This window comes from Amphiura filiformis, chromosome 17 (genome assembly GCF_039555335.1).
Source record: "Amphiura filiformis chromosome 17, Afil_fr2py, whole genome shotgun sequence".
Taxonomy (NCBI): domain Eukaryota; kingdom Metazoa; phylum Echinodermata; class Ophiuroidea; order Amphilepidida; family Amphiuridae; genus Amphiura; species Amphiura filiformis.
In genome coordinates, this window is record NC_092644.1 from 19,280,942 (window position 1) to 19,297,928 (window position 16,987).

General features: G+C 37.5%; 1 pseudogene; it reads right to left on the bottom strand.

The window, feature by feature from the left end:
* LOC140137423 (cholinesterase 1-like) overlaps window positions 1-16,987 on the bottom strand; it is a 33,497-nt pseudogene that overhangs the window by 3,313 nt on the left and 13,197 nt on the right.

Here is a 16,987-nt window from a genome sequence, read left to right on the forward strand (position 1 = left end):
ACATGATGCAGTCATGTCTACAGTAGAATTCATTTCGACCTTTGCATGACTTAAACCCCATTAAAAGCTATTAAACCAAGATAATACTCATTGAAAACAGCTCAACTGATTAAATCAGATCTTCTCTGGTTGTGCACATGTGTCTGTTTTATATGTCCGGTATCGCAATGAGCTGGTATTATTAAAGCTTCAGTTGGGTAACCGATTATAAAGGAAACGCAAGGAAACAATGGTATGTGGACCTTTGTTCACGAAATGAGACAATGGTCTGCTTTTTGTTAACCAGCATTCTTGAAAATGAGCAACATAATGATTGTTGACTTAACACGGTTTGGAAATAATTTCTTCATATTTTTTGGTGTTATCTGTCGTTTACATATCCTTCCTAAAATACCAAAGTACGAATATTTCCAAACATATAAATTAGCTAAAAATTTAGGACATGTTACAAAACTATATTTTCTAGAATTTTAGAAGAATACTTTTAATATTGGCCGGTTATTTTTCACACAGCGACGTTAACTAGGCAATGTACTATTACCTATAACATACACTAAAACACCAAAGTACGAATATTTCCTAACATCTAAATTAGCTAAAAATTTAGGACATGTTACAAAACTATATTTTCTAGAATTTTAGAAGAATACTTTTAATATTGGCCGGTTATTTTTCACACAGCGACGTTAACTAGGCAAATCCCCATACTTCTAACGTACGCTATTTGTAGGGGTCACGCGTCAGTGGTAAGAGCACTGTGTATTGTGTATAGGGAAACGGACAGTAACTGCAGTATGACACTTACCGTCGTTTTATCTTTTCAGTTTCTGTTTCCGTATCCGTATCAGTTTTTGTAAGTCATTGTTATTCTGAAGTGGTAGTCTCCCAGGTGTGACCAATCTTTTATTCTACTTTTTTTCTACTGAACATTTGAAGCTCGTGAATTTCAGTTTTCGTTTTGGTAAGTTATATTGATTTTTTACATAAAACCTTGCGATGTGCGGTTGGGTGCTAATCTAGACAAAAGAAGAGTCTACGGTCCTAAATTCGCGGTAAATTGTACGGCTTCAATTGACTTGTGTTTGGTGTATATGCACTTACGCCTAGACGTAAGTGGCTCGTAAAAATTGTCTTGCATTGAAATATATACTAACCATGTTGCCAAGTTATAAGCAAAAGTCTTTCATATTGGCGATTAAACGAGCGTCTGAATTAGTCAAATATCTCCCAATGAGGCGCGTACAAGTGGTGATTTGGTAATCATGTTTTATATTGAAATGCAATACAAAAGAATTGCATTGGAGCAAAGATAATGTATTCTATTCATTCGTAGCAATGGCAAGCTAATCTGATAATTGGTTGGGCCTATATTTAAGGCTCGGGTTTACTTTAAATGTTTATTTTTGCAGAGCTTCTTTTCAGTCATGGATCATACTGATGAATTTCGCAAGGGAGGGGGAGGGAGGGAGGGAGATACTTGAGACTGAACAAGTGAGAGTGTGAGGGGTGAGTTAGAAAGAGAGGAGAAGGAGAAACGGAAAGACTAGAAAGAGAAAACTCGAGAGGAGAGAGTAGGGACCGGGCGGGGAGGGAGTGGGGAGACTGATCACGGGGGGGGGGCAGGAGGAAGCAAAACGAGGGAAGGGCGACACTGTGACCCTGCACAAGTGCATTGGTGTGCGACAGGCTCATAAGCGGACCTTTTGAGATTTAAGGGCTTATTTTCAACGTTTTTACAGAAAAAAGTGGACATTATCATTCGGATTGGCATGCATTTTGTCAAATTAATGTAGATCAATTTAGCAATGTCAAAACGAGAGGGCGCTAAACCATTAAAAACACCGGTCTTGTCTCTCACTTGCGTTTTCGATAGACTTACGGAAACAAAAGATAAAAAGACCCTAAGGGTCTTTTTATCTTTTCAGTTTCCGTAAGTCTATTGTTCAGATACGAAAACGCAAGTGATTCAGTAAGTATACTGTAATCTGACTTCATTGTTAACTTTGAAGTACCAATCAGCTTATTTCAATAGAGGCAGGTGAGTCAGATGCCTATGTCAATAAAAGCGGGAGAGACAAGACCGATGTTTTTAATGGTCTAGCGCCCTCTCATCTTTGCATTGCTAAATTGATCTATATTAATTTGACAAAATGCATGCCAATCCGAATGATAATGTGCACTTTTTTTCTGTAATAACGTTGAAAATAAGCCCTTCAATCACAAAAGGTCCGCTTATGAGCCTGTCGCGCCCCATTGCACTTGTGCAGGGCTACAGTGTCGCCCTTCCCTCGTATCAATGTCTATCTCCCTATTTTGCTTCCTCCGCCCCCCACCCCCCCCCATGATCAGGCTCACCACTCCCTCTCCGGTTACTACTCTCTCCTCTCGAGCTTTCTCTTTCTAGCCTTTCCGTCTCTCTCTCTCCTCTCTTTCTTCCTCACCCCCTCCCACTCTCACTTGTTCAGTCTCAAGTATCTCCTCCCTCCCTCCCTCCCTTGCGAAATTTATCAGTATGATCCATGACTAAAAATAAGCTCTGCAAAAATAAACATTTACTGGTCAATAAGTTCCCGCAACTATGGTGTATCTCCGCTCATGCATGACTTGGATGACTGTTACTTACGCTAAATACAAGTTTGTACTTTTGTCTTTCAAAACAAATATGTATTAGCGATACTGAATACTTGATTACGTAATGACATTAGCATAAACACAAATGTGTATGGGCACTGCCTGATTTATGGTGAAAAATAGTCAAGGAAATCTCGCGCCAAATTGAGGTATTGTTACATAATTCCAAATATCTCGAGAATAAAAGTATGGAAAGTACGGTTTTTGCAACTTTTTAGACCGATAACATAGGAATGATGCTGTACTCTTTTTAGATCTATACCATTTTTATTAAAGAAAAGAGGTCGTGTTGAATATCTCCAATTTTGAGTAGGCTTTATCACCCATTGTTCTTTACATAATAAGAGATACAAGGATTAATCGATGACAAAATTTAACAAATGGTACCTGGTTTGATTGGGTATCTACTGATTATTAAAAAGGGAGATCCCAGTGGCGAAATCACAAACATTTCTTTCTTAATCAACCCTTGTTTTCAAAAGGTCATGTTTTTGTAGTCAAAGTAGCACACCATAGAGATGCTCTGGATTGAATAAGAAATTTGAATTTCGAAAGGTATGTCTAATTCTCGCTATTCGCAATAAGGGCGCCGCCAGCGGTTTGCGATGTAATCGTGATGTATCATGGGAAAATCGTGATGTATCATGGGAAAAGGTCGACATCCAAGTCCGCGCAATACGAATATTACCATGCTATTACATAGGAACACGTCATGACAATATTTTTTAGTTTGTCAATATAACGGTATTACACGCAAATCGATAGAGAAAAATTAATTGTGCACATTTCAAATCACATTATTAAGTATTATTGAGTATCGATTCGCGTGTAACACCTTTATTTTGACAAACTAAAAAATATTGTCACGTGTTCCTATGTAATAGCATGGTAATATTCGTATTGCGCGGACTTGATGTCGACCTTTTCCCATGATACATCACGATTATCGCAAACCGCTGGCGGCGCCCTTATTGCGAATAGCGAGAATTCTAGCATAAGACTTGGTATAGCAATTCACTCACCCAGCTACTGTTCCGCAAACCTTGTATTAGTCATATTTTAGCGCTTTTTTGATGAAATTTTACTTTTTTCATACATTTTTGGTACTTTCAATCATGCGTACCATCAACGCATGCGCATATTTCTATTTTTATTGCAACAAATTCTATTGTCCTAACTATGATCTCTCATACCATACCAATAATCATATTTCTTTTTGTTTTATTTTGGAGAAAATTTGGATTATTTCTTCTACCGTGTGGGCTCTTTTCTCCTGATTTTCACACCATTTTTGTTTGTAGTTAAGGCCTATTTTTGGTGAAGTTCAAAGACAGTCTCTTTCATGATCTGTTGACGGATACATTTCTTCTTTCACAATTATCAATTGAATATACTCAGATTACCTCATACCAAAAAAGGGCTTGTAGATTGCTTTGGTCCTCACTTCTGCTTCTTTTTATTACACGTTCCTCAACTACAATTCAAATTTCCCGCCAATGTTGACAATTGTCAATGTACATATGGCAATGACTTTATGCAAATGAGATTACGTAATTAAAGGTACTCTGATACTAATTGTTGTGTGTTTTAAAAGACAAAGGTACAACTTTATTGATCGTAAGTAACAGTCATCTAAGTCATGCATGAGCGGAGATAAATAATGGTTGCGGGATATTATTGACCAACCCTCGTAAAATAAACCCGAGTCATGCATAGGCCCAACCAATTATCAGATTAGCTTGCCATTGGTACGAATGAATAGAATACATTATCTTTGCTCCAATGCAATTCTTTTGTATTGCATTTCAATATAAAACATGATTACCAAATCACCACTTGTACGCGCCTCATTGGGAGATATTTGACTATTTCAGATGCTCGTTTCATCGCCAATAAGAAAGACCTTTGCTTATAAATTGGCAACATGGTTAGTATATATTTCAATGCAAGACAATTTTTACGAGCCACTTACGTCTAGGCGTCTTGGCGTAAGTGCATATACACCAAACACAAGTCAATTGAAGCCGTACAATTTACCGCGAATTTAGGACCGTAAAATTTAGACTCTTCTTTTGTCTAGATTAGCACCCAACCGCACATCTCAAGGTTTTATGTAAAAAATCAATATAACTTACAAAACGAAAACTGAAATTCACGAGCTTCATATTTATTTCCATAAAAATTAAAGACATTACATAAAAAATAATATATAAACACGGTACATATGGAGGAAAAGGCTGGAAGACCAAAAAGGTCTGAAAGTTAGCCTTTCCCTAAAATCAAATGAAATTAACAAAATAAATCAACATCACATAACATAACTAAAAGACAAGGGAAGGGGGGTGCTCACGGAAAAGATTAATTATATATAAAGATCAGTTTTGTTTTGAATTGATTGCGGAAATGTTTAACAGATTTTGTTTTTCAGATTTTTATCTAAAGAATTCCAAAGAATGGGACCTCTTGTACGTATGGCATGATCAGAAAAGACTTTCTTATTTCCACCACCAACAACACCACCACCACCACCAACAACAACAACAACAACAACAACAACAACAACAACAACAACAACAACAACAACAACATAGGCGTACAAGTATATTATAATGTAGCATGTGCATACATTTATCATGTTGTGGATGGTGAATCAAGTTGGTCCCTACATTTCCCAAATGAATGCAGCGACCAGCTCGTGTTTACTCAGCTGATTGGCTGAAGGAGGTTAGATTGCATGCAACAACCTTGAAAGTAGAGCATGTCTCTACCTTTTTGCCTGTTGCTCGGGGGATTAATTTGCCCGGCTTGGGGGATTAATTCCTTGTAAATCCAAAATACACGGAGCAATCTTTTTCCAAGGTCTGTGCAACAGGCAATTGCTTGGAAAATTGCCTCGTGTAAGTCGGCCTTAATGTACTTAGCTATTGATTAAAGCAACGCTTTGGTCTTTCGGTGCCTTGGATAACCGATAACTCAGATAACGTATTATTATGGACGGTTTACGGTAATCAATATTACAAATACGGCTTTGCAGCACTGGTTCCACCCGATTTTCTAAAATCAAAATTAATCCGAATCAGAAGCTATACACCAATCCGAGAAGCGTTTACTGTATTTGGCCCTCTATTGACGGCAACACAGATGTACCAGAGCGGGAGATTTAATTCGTAATTCAATACTCATGATTGTGTATTGAATATCACTGTTGTGTACAATTCCCGGGTACAATTCTGTATAGCACACAATAAATAATGGATGGAACCCCCGACCTCAGGACACCGCAGTTTTACATCAGGGACACCGCAGTAATGGCGAAGTCGGATAGGTGTATACCTGTTTGTACTACGAGGTCGGGTAGATACTCCTTCCAAAAAGCACATTCCAGTGGCTTAATCCCGCTACCTGTAGTCCCTGTTCCATCGGCAAGTGACTCGTTCAGTACTAAGAATTCCTGGGTCTCGACATCATATTGTGGCCAATAAAGTGGATCAGCTGCGTCAGAGGTATCTGAATTCGGGTTTCTAAAAGGGACAGCATATATTTCAAAAAATAAGGTTTTTTTTTTCAATACATACTTCGTGTGAAAATCATAGCAAAGAGCAAAAGAGAATTCCCGTATTATAAATAATAATAATAATAATAATAATAAAAACAATGTGTGGTAAAACAGGGTTTTTTTTAAAGAAAATATTATAATTCAAAATGGTAGCACATTTCGTTCGATAATCTACAATGTCGTTCGGTTACAATGGCTCAATAAGTAAGAAAAGATGCAGTCTTGTAAGTTACACTTGGCTTTGGTACATGCCTCCTTCCAACTCTCATACAATGCCTGACATTTTTTCAAATTATATTCTGTATGCTTGGTGAGAGTACATGTAGAATGGACCAAAGGGCAACTGTCAAAGAGGTAAAATTTCTTTCTTGATGAGCCATTGTGATCCAGGTGATCGAACACAACATGTGTGACAATTGTAAATTGGACCAAGGGTGTAAAACACAACAAGCTACCAAAACAAACTTTTATCAAAGTTTATTTTTGTAAAAACTTTTTCGCTTTATTCTATAAGGTTTTAAAGGAAACTTAGAATTTGTGGACCCTTTTATCATGTTATATAGAAGGCCAGTTTATTGTAAACTATAGTAATCTGATATTTATCAGTATGCAGAACAGAACAGAACCCTAATCATCTAAGTGCGATGTATTATACCGTAACTTACCCAGTTCTGGCAAAATTTGCCCAGAAACTCATCAACTTCCTACTCAGTTCTCCCTCCCTACTGCTGTAACCAAATGACGGGTCTAGAGGAATACCAAAGGTATAGGCGACATCATCACCATGGTTAACACCCGTCCATTCTGGATATGGACTGTTAGACGGACGCTCTTCAAACCGGTAATAGTAGACCTGATTGCCCTCTCTGGCATACGCTTTAGCCACCTCGACTGATGGGCAAATGAAGGAGTAGTCTCCAACTGCAAGATCTATTGCATCCCTGTGAAGGCTTTGATTATTAGGTGTTTTCCAAGGTCTATATTGAAATGCGATGGCCTCTAACCCAAAGGATTGGAATTTCGGAAAAGTGTACCTCAGCGCTTCAATATAACCTTCGTAATCAAGAAGACTTTCTCCGCCTTCAGTGAATCCAGGAACTCCATAAATAGCAAAGAAGCTGTTGCCTTCATTGGTGGTGCTTCCAACAATCATCTCACACTGCTTAAAGCTGCCTTGATCTTGAGCATCAGCGGGATCTTCAGGAAGAAAGATTCCGTCATACACCGGTACATAGTAAAAATCTAGAAAGTTTTCAAACCACGGAGCTGTAGCCCACAAATCGTTTGCATCAACGTCTTGCAGACATTTAATCATATATGGAATATATTGTACATTATCATTTGTGTCATTCAAACATCCTACAGACCGTGCAAGGATCTTGGCACGTTCTAAAGCTACCTCTTGAGTAATATAATTCCAAGGTGCTGTAATACCAGCGCTTTGAATTTGCGCGCTGAAAAAGCGATTGGGAAACTGGCGAGAGCAAATGGAGAGAGACGCTTGCGCCGCCTGCGCTCTGCCCAAAAATCGTGACCTGATTTGGATCTCCTCCAAAGGTAGCGATGTTATCCTGTACCCACTGTAACGCTAAGGCTTGATCGTAAAGTCCTTGATTTCCAGGTGCACTAGAATCTCCAGTCGCTAAAAATCCAAATGCTCCTACTCTGTAATTCATTGACACAATAATCATTTGTTCGAATGCTGCCAAGTATTTGCCATCATAAACAGACAAAGAGCTAGCCCCAATTACATATGCGCCTCCGTGAATATAAACTAATACTGCACTATTCTGTGGCCTAGGATAGGGAACCCAGACATTAAGATTCAAGCAGTCATCGCTCAAAGGGACTGGAATACTAGGGTCGGGTGGTTGCCAACATCCATGCCCATACTCAGTAGCATTGAATACATCGATCCACGGTGCCTTCGCTACAGGACGTTGAAACCTTCTTTCTCCAGAGATGGGTTCCGCAAAAGGAATGCCGAGGAAAGCGTCTACTTCCGTATTACCATTTGCAGTAATGCGCTTTCCCATGATGCGTCCAGTCGTGATTGTTTCTACTGGATTAGATTGAGCTGAAGCTGCAACTATCAGCAGAGCCAAATACAAAAACTGAACCATGTTGATCTACGTCTGAAAGGAAAATGAAACAACAAAATAAAGTACTATTATATATTTAAGAAAACACAAATTTGAAGGATTCAACCAGAAGACGCGGAAGACTTATATAAGGGTGTTCTATTTAATACTCGTTGGGTATTCTCCACCTCTGCAGCATTAAGGGCTGGGGTACGAACGTTTGGACAGTATTTATTTTGCGACATTAGAGCACATCAGACATATCGAATTGCATTCTGAATACGAAGAATGTCATTCTGATATCAAATAATTTTGATTTTTTGAAATTCGCAATTTAATACACATTTTATGGCAAATCATTAAAATTGATATTTTTGATATTTAACAGTACGTGAAGTAAACTTTATAAATCTGATTATTTATACTTGAAGTGTATGTAGGTGGGATGAAAAGCCGACGATCAATTGGAAATTTTGACCTTTCGTATTGAAGATATGGATTTTTTTTCCCAAAACACCAAAAAAAATTAGGTCTTTTTTGGGAAAAAAATCCATATCTTCAATATGAAAGGTCAAAATTTTCAATTGACCGTCGGCATTTCCTCCCTGCTACATACACTTTAAAATATATCATTAGATTTATATAATTTACTTCGAGGACTGTTATATATCAAAATTTGAAAAATATCAAATTTTTATAATTTGTCATAAAAGTTGTATTATATTGTGATTTTCAAAAATGAAAATTATTTGATATCAGAAAGACATGCTTCGTATTCAGAATGCAATTCGATAGGTCTGAGGTGCTCTCATGTCCCACAAAAAATACTGTCGAAACGCAATAAACGCTCATTTTAGAGCCCTTAAGCATTCATACAAATTTCTTGATCTTTGCCATGTTTGCGATGTAGGGTGGTGCGTTGAAACATGGCCCACCATATTTTATTTCGTATATTGTAAACAATAATAAACAATAATAATAACCATCAAAACATAACAATTTCATTTAGTTTTATTTACCTACTTATAAACTTATCACAATTCACTAAAATTGCTGTGAAATCTGAAAAACTTCACTAATTTTCATCATTCAACTTGCACTGTGGAGGCTATCATGTTAAAAATCTTGATTTTTTTTCTTGCGTTTTTTATTCTTCAAAGTTGGCCAATGTCGCTCTGTCCAAATGTTCTTTACCCACGATGTTGAACGATTTTTAGCTTTTAGCTACTTCAGTAATACTGTAGCCTTTCATACGTAGTTTAATTACCTGATTACGCTCAGCTTGTTTATTTTTTTGCCGGCCATTGTTTACATAAAATCATATCCCTATAAAACCCTACAACACGCAGTAGTTACTTCCGGTATCACAATTCACTAAAATCGCTGTAAAATCTGAAAAAACTTAACCAATATTCATTCAATATTGCCTTGACGTATAATGCTAGAGTATACTGAACATGATGGGAGATAGACCATGTTTAAACGCACCACCCTATAATGAATTACAGCACTGCAGACACTATCATGCCTGTGGGCAAAGTAACATTAATCAACAAATTATTCAGAATAAAAAATAAAAATGTTTCATATCAAGATTTTAATGGTCTTTGACATATTTTCCCGGTATCCTTATACTAATACGCCAAGATGACGTCATACGGAGAATGTTGGTACTTATTTTAGTATCACTGGTTTAAGGAGACTCATAGAAAATAAAACCGCTAATATGGACAGGGAGGTAAAAGGGACTAATAAAACGAGGGCTTAGAGCCAGAAGCAGCTATGTCCATTTGTTTTCTCAATTACATGTTACTCATTTTGGTAACAAATGGACGGTTAATTCTGCCCTCCATAAGAAAATGTAAGTGAATTTGGGGTATATGCATGGTCACTTGCGTCTAACTAACGCGTTCAAGTGACCATGCATATCTGAGACGAATCTCAGATGCATATACCCCAAAGTCACTTGCATTTATTATGGAGGGCATAATCAACCGTATATTTGTTGCCGAAATGAGTAACATGTAATTGAGAAAACAAATGGACATAGCTGCTTCTGGCTCTAAGCCCTCGTAATGTTGCGTTACGGAGCTCAATATTTGAAATACTGTACACTTTATTATACCAAAAGTTGGAAGCAACCACCAGTGTTTGAAGCATGATTCAGCAGATATTAATATTGACCTGAAAATAACCTTGTCAAACTTTTGTCCATATTCACTCACCCCTGGACTATTCATCTCGTTTAACGGTACATGTACCATGGCAATCTTTGTATACAGTATACAAGTAATCATTCAATATGATAACAATACAGACTGTGAATGAAATTCAGATATGCATGAAGCTGTAGTCTATACAGAATATAGACTTTTTCACCATGCACGATTTGAATGTACATAATTTTTACTATTAGTAGTAAAACGGTAGGTGTAGATGTCGAGCGAAGCAAGAAAAACTACAATAACTTACAATAGTAATGCAATTTTCAACAATAACGAATGTATCATCCTTTCTCTGATAAGTTAGGCAACAATAACAATTGAAGAGTAGATTAATTAAGTACCAAAATGTTATTCATGGCAATGCAGTGGGAATGAAATGGGAATCGTTTTTTTGTGGTTGGCAAATCAGAAAACATGTTCATCAGCAAAACATAATACACTAAAATAGTACTTAGCTGTACGTACTTGTGGAAAATAGTTATTTCTCAGTGTAAATGTGTGCGGAAATATCGCAATGTTGGTAAAATATTGATTTAATTTTGTATAACACCCATTTTAATGGTCTGTAAATTGGTAATGCCATGTTCACTATCGGCAAATTATTGTACCAGAGATTTGTTAATTATAACATTGCGTTTGTTTTGGATAGCGGAGAATGCTCTCGATTTATAATTTTGGATCTCGTCTATTTTTGTTTCCCTTTATCTATTTCTTCTGCTGCTTATTCTTCTTTAAGCTTCATTCGGCAGCAAATTATTGGTCGGAATGTCCGACCTGTTTGCGCTGGCTACGGGCCTGGTAGGTTTCAATCTTAGGTCATTCCATCAAGGTATTGAGTAGTGGTAAATCAACTCAAGGTCATTCAATCCAGATGATTCAAGGCATCACTATTGACCACAATGGCCTCATCCCAATTGCAAAGTTCAATAACCTCAATTAAACAATCATAGTGCAAAATTTAACCTCAAGTTTCAGAGTATGAGTTTTTGTGCCCAAATTTTCAAAAGGTCATTCAATGGATGTGCAAATGTATTGGGGTTAAAGAACTGTGCCTTGATAGATAAGCATGTTGTGGATCCTAGTGCATGAACCTCTGTACTAGCTTCATCAGGGAAATTGAATTGGAAAGGCTAGTGGAACACATTGAGACAATTTTTTATCAAAATGGGAGCAATTTTGCAAATTTGATCGCTGTAGAGGTCAAACCTTGACCTTTTTGCTTATTACTCGAAAACGTGACATCGCAGATAGGCAAAACTATGCTTTTCCTGAATCCTTATGACTGAGGAATACATTGGTGTAGTTTTGCACATAGGCTATATGCACTTTTGTAATTTGACCCTGTATAATGGGCATAACATTTTCGCGGAAAACGGCTGGTCAGATCGAATATTTGTTTCCATAAGTTTTTATATTGGCATACCTTAAAGATCTAATGCCAGCTTAGAACATCTCACTTGATCTGTGTTACATATCCGTCTCACTATAATAGAGTAGTGACTTTATTAAAAACCCGGGGGAGGCACTCCGCACTCCCTATCTGAAATGGCAGGGATGTGCCTCGGCCATGTTAAAAGTAGGAGGCATTCAGGTCAAATGTAAATGACAAAAATATGGGGTCATTCAGTACACAACCTGAATAAAAATGGGGTCATTCGGTATGAAACTTTGAAAAAAGTATGGTCATTGGAGTAGCAAATTGTAAAATGGGAGTCATTGGGTACAGGATTGCCAAAAGAGTATCATTAAGTACACATAAATAAGTGCCAAACTGGAAAAAAACAACTTGGCCAACTTGGAAATTTGAGAAATCTCATTATTTCTGGAAGAGAACACAAATACCATCTAAATTTGGGAATTAAAAAGGGGAGTCATTGGGTAGCAGGAAATAGAAAAAGGGTGGTCATTGAGTACATGATTTTTTTAAAGAGGGTCATTGGGTATAAGTAGGACCATAACACAAAAAAGGGGGTCATTGCGTACAAGCCGGTTTGAAAAAGGGGGTCTATCCCGAGGTACATGATGCATATCTGTTATGGAAGTGCCCCCCCAGGATTAAAAAGTATAAGTGAGTATTATGCCAGGAATTGGGCCGGGCAATTCTCGCTATTCACAATAAGGGCGCCGCCAGCGGTTTGCGATGTAATCGTGATGTATCATGGGAAAAGGTCGACATCCAAGTCCGCGCAATACGAATATTACCGTGCTATTACATAGGAACACGTGACAATATTTTTTAGTTTGTCAATATAACGGTATAACACGCAAATCGATAGAGAAAAAATTAATTGTGCACATTTCAAATCACATTATTAAGTATTATTGAGTATCGATTCGCGTGTAACACCTTTATTTTGACAAGCTAAAAAAATATTGTCACGTGTTCCTATGTAATAGAATGGTAATATTCGTATTGCGCGGACTTGGATGTCGACCTTTTCCCATGATACATCACGATTACATTGCAAACCGCTGGCGGCGCCCTTATTGTGAATAGCGAGAATTAAACTTGCTTGGACAAGACACGATTGCAGAGTATTCCTCCTGAAAAGTACTTTAATTAAACTTGCTTTGGAAAGATTTTAGTTATAAACGTTCATTATGCACGTGCAGAGCGATCAAGGACAAACATTTTCAACCGTTTAAACTCAAAGTCAAGTTTAACAAATAATCATTGATTTCACGAACACAATCGGTTCTACAAGACACAAGATAGCCGACTCACCATGTCATCAAATTGCTCTTTGTTTCATCAATAGCATAAAGAAATTATATATTTTAGTAGGGATCAAGCGTATGATTACGATACACCTACAAACACTTAATATTGGTTCCGGGGGGGGCACTCAACTTAAATTTTGGTAGGGATGTGCGGCGCGGAGCGCCGAACTTTGGGAACTAAGAACTGATTTTCAGGCAAAATAGGGGCTTGAAGAACTGAAATTAGGGCTAAATTATAGGCTGTTGAGCTAAAAATTTCAAAATTATTTCCAAATTTGAGCTTAAAGAGCTACAATTGTCAGAGTTTGAGGCTCAAAGAACTGGAGCACATCCAAATGTGGGGCTTAAGGAACTGCCGGAGAGCCTGAAAAAGGGACCCTTGAGCGCCGCACATACCCGTACCACCTTAACCTGGGGGTGCCCCCCCCCCCCCCGGGTATTGGTTACAAAGGTTAAAATTGAAATCAAGAGCTCATTTCTCCAAAGAACATACCTCCGATTCTGCAAATTTGTCCGTGCAATTCTGTCCAGATCAAACACTGACTGCTAAGCTCTGCGAGTGTCTTCAAAAATCGCCATGTGTAGCCCTGGTATGCACCAATTCCCCCGCAGCTAATGCCTAGCGTACCGAGTTTCTACCGTTTTCTACCGAGTTTCTTTTCCACATTGTGTATGGCTATATAGGACCAGAAAAGGTCAAAACTTTAAATAACAATAATCTTCAATAGCTGATGACATGGCGTGACACTAACACATAAGGGTCTGTGCAATAAGTATGAGCCCCATATGTACCAAAATTTGCTTGCCCTTCCCAGGCCCCTCAGCCTGCCAAAAATGATTGTACCCTCCTCTCGACTTTCTCTCTCGAATCTTTGCCCACCTTTGCATACTATATGTCATATATTCGGGAACACAATTCGCAAACTTTACATGGTCTAAATATACAATGCGAACTAGAAATTTTACACATTTCATCATTTCCGTACTGTTTTCCTAAGTCATTTTAGTTTTATTTTAAATGTACGTACCCCATTAATGTGCTTGTTTAATTTCTTCCTGCCCAAAATTAATACCCCCTTTAATTTGTGGATTCTTTTAATTAATAATACATTGTACAGCCCCTAAAACCTATTATGTATAGCGACTAGGGTTCTATTTTAATGTATTTGCTTACGGAATGCCTTTTTCCACTATTGACTGGATAGCAACAATAGCTTAATAGACTTCACAAATCGCACCACGTCAAAGCTACGTCAAGTTGGACTACCCTGGGTAATAAAGGGTTCAAAAGAAATACCCCCCCCCCCCCACCTAAAATTACAAAACATTTCTTTGCATAACTTGACATACATTTGATTGATTTGAAAAATTTAAAATTCTGTGAATAGAGGAATCTTTTTGCTACCCTCCCAATGTTCTTCTTTTTGAAAATCATTTTTTGTTGGTCAAAAATTATCACATTTTCCAAAAATTATGCTCTCAGAAAAAGTTGCACTTTTCAACATCCTATACATGTAATGTACAAAAACGTTCTCGATGTCAACGTGATCAATGTAAATTGTTAGTTAATTTGTCTTAAATTTTATGTATCCGATTACTCAGTCACCCATGCAATCATCTTTCAGTATAACACAATGATTCATTGTCATGAATTTTAACATGAATGGAGTTTTCAGTCGGTGTTTCAAAAATGGTAAAATCTCTATAGGAGTAGAAATAAGGTTTGCAGTGTGATGCTTATTTCTTTCGTTGGCTAGAAGAGATGAAAAATTTACTCGCAAATTGTAGACTGAAACAGTTGCAAAGATCTATAGCAACGGCTCTCTTGAATAAAGGCGTACATGTCAAAGAAGAGACGGCCAACAAAGATTGGAGGTTGGAAGTCAGCATTCAGCCAAATAACTGCATGCAGCCAATATCTTGTGGTCACATCATGAGTGTTACACCTTTATCCAAGAAAGCCACCATTTTAATTCAAAATGCAAGATGCTTCAACTGTTCACCCTTTTGGTCAAATTTATGCGTGTAGTCGAGCTCATTTCTCCTTCTTAGTGATTTTATCATTTTGAAACAACTGCTGATTAAAAACTTCAAAGAAAATCTCATTTTACGCCGAAATTAATTTCAACAAATCTTTGTTTAGCACTGAATGATGGTTGCATGGGTGCCTGAAGGATCGGAGACAGAAGGTGAAGGAAAAAAAACAAGAATTAAATCAACCTTAACATTAATATCGAGAATGTTTTGTACAAAATGTGGTATAGTGCAACTTTTTCTGAAAGCATCATTTTTGGAAAATGTGATTATTTTTGACCAAAAATATTGTTTTTGCAAATTAAACAACTTTGGGAGGGTTGAAAAACGATTCCTCTATTCACAGCTTTTTGAATTTTTCAAATCAACAAAATATATGTCAAGTTATGTAAAAAAAAGTTTTTTAATTTTAGAGGGGGTGTTATTTCTTTTGAACCCTGTATTATATAGGCTAATTCTTGTGATATGATTGGCCAACTACTATTGGACTATTGCACTCCGCGTCCGTGCAATAGTCATTTTTCCATTGCACGGACACGGAGCTACCATAGCAACGCTGACAGACGCGCGAGCGTATATAGCGAGAGGTTGTCACCTCGACTCGCCAATTATAGGTGCGGGTGTTGCTTCTAAAATAAATATACATTTAGATATATTATAATTTATTTATTTTTTCCTGGTGATTTATAAAATTAAGTGGAAGCAAGGGAACTTATTTATTATTCATTTATAAAACAAATATTGAATGTTTTTATTCTTTCAGTAGAAAGAATATTTCCATGATCCATTCGGTGAAATATGAACTGTTCCATCCAACTCAGCAAAGCCTCGATGAATGGAACAGTCCATATTTCACCTCATGAAAATATTCTTACTAATTACTCTCATAAACATTCAATATTTGTATAATAAGCACGCTTACATAAGCTTACATAATATTACCCTGGGCAGCTAATGGCGATGGGTCTTTACTGCACTGAGCTCTCGATATAAATGTATTTGATTACTGCAATGCATTTTTCGTACTGTTGACTGTGTCACAACAACAGAGTTTTGAAATCACATGGACAATGGAGATGAAAATTATTAATTACAGTTACAAAACTTTTCCATTGGAAAGAAAGAACGAAATAAGAAAAATAGGAGGATGAAACCCCAGCAGTTTATAACCCTAACCCTACCCCTACACCAAACGCACCCCACAGATGTGCATACACCCCCCCCCCCAACCACCACCACCACCACCACAACCCCTGGCAGGCCCGCACACAAGCTACAAACACACCATACTCGCAGGTTGTACACGTGATATTGCTACGACGTATTGCCAGCAACGAAAGAATCAATCTTGGCTTCTGGAAGTCTTTATAAAAAGTTAAGCGAGCGAGTTATGCGAGTGAAGCGCACAAAAATGTGTATTTTACAATAATTTTGGCCCATGATCGGGGTGAATTTTGGTGGAAAACTGGCTCCTTACTCCTTTATTTTTCCTCTGCCTTCCCAATTTTCTCTTTCATTTTTTGTCAGAGGTGCACTTTCTCTTTCATTTTTTGTCGGGGGGGCAAGGGCGTAGCCAGATTTCTTGGTCAGGAGGGGCAAAATAAAAGTTTGGGGCACAGACGAAAGAAATTGCAGTTGCATCATGCAATACATATACCGGTTTTGTTTTTAGAGAGGCTTTATTGGGAAGATATGCGTGTGTACCACGCAAATATTTGTATTTTACACTGTTTTCGCCC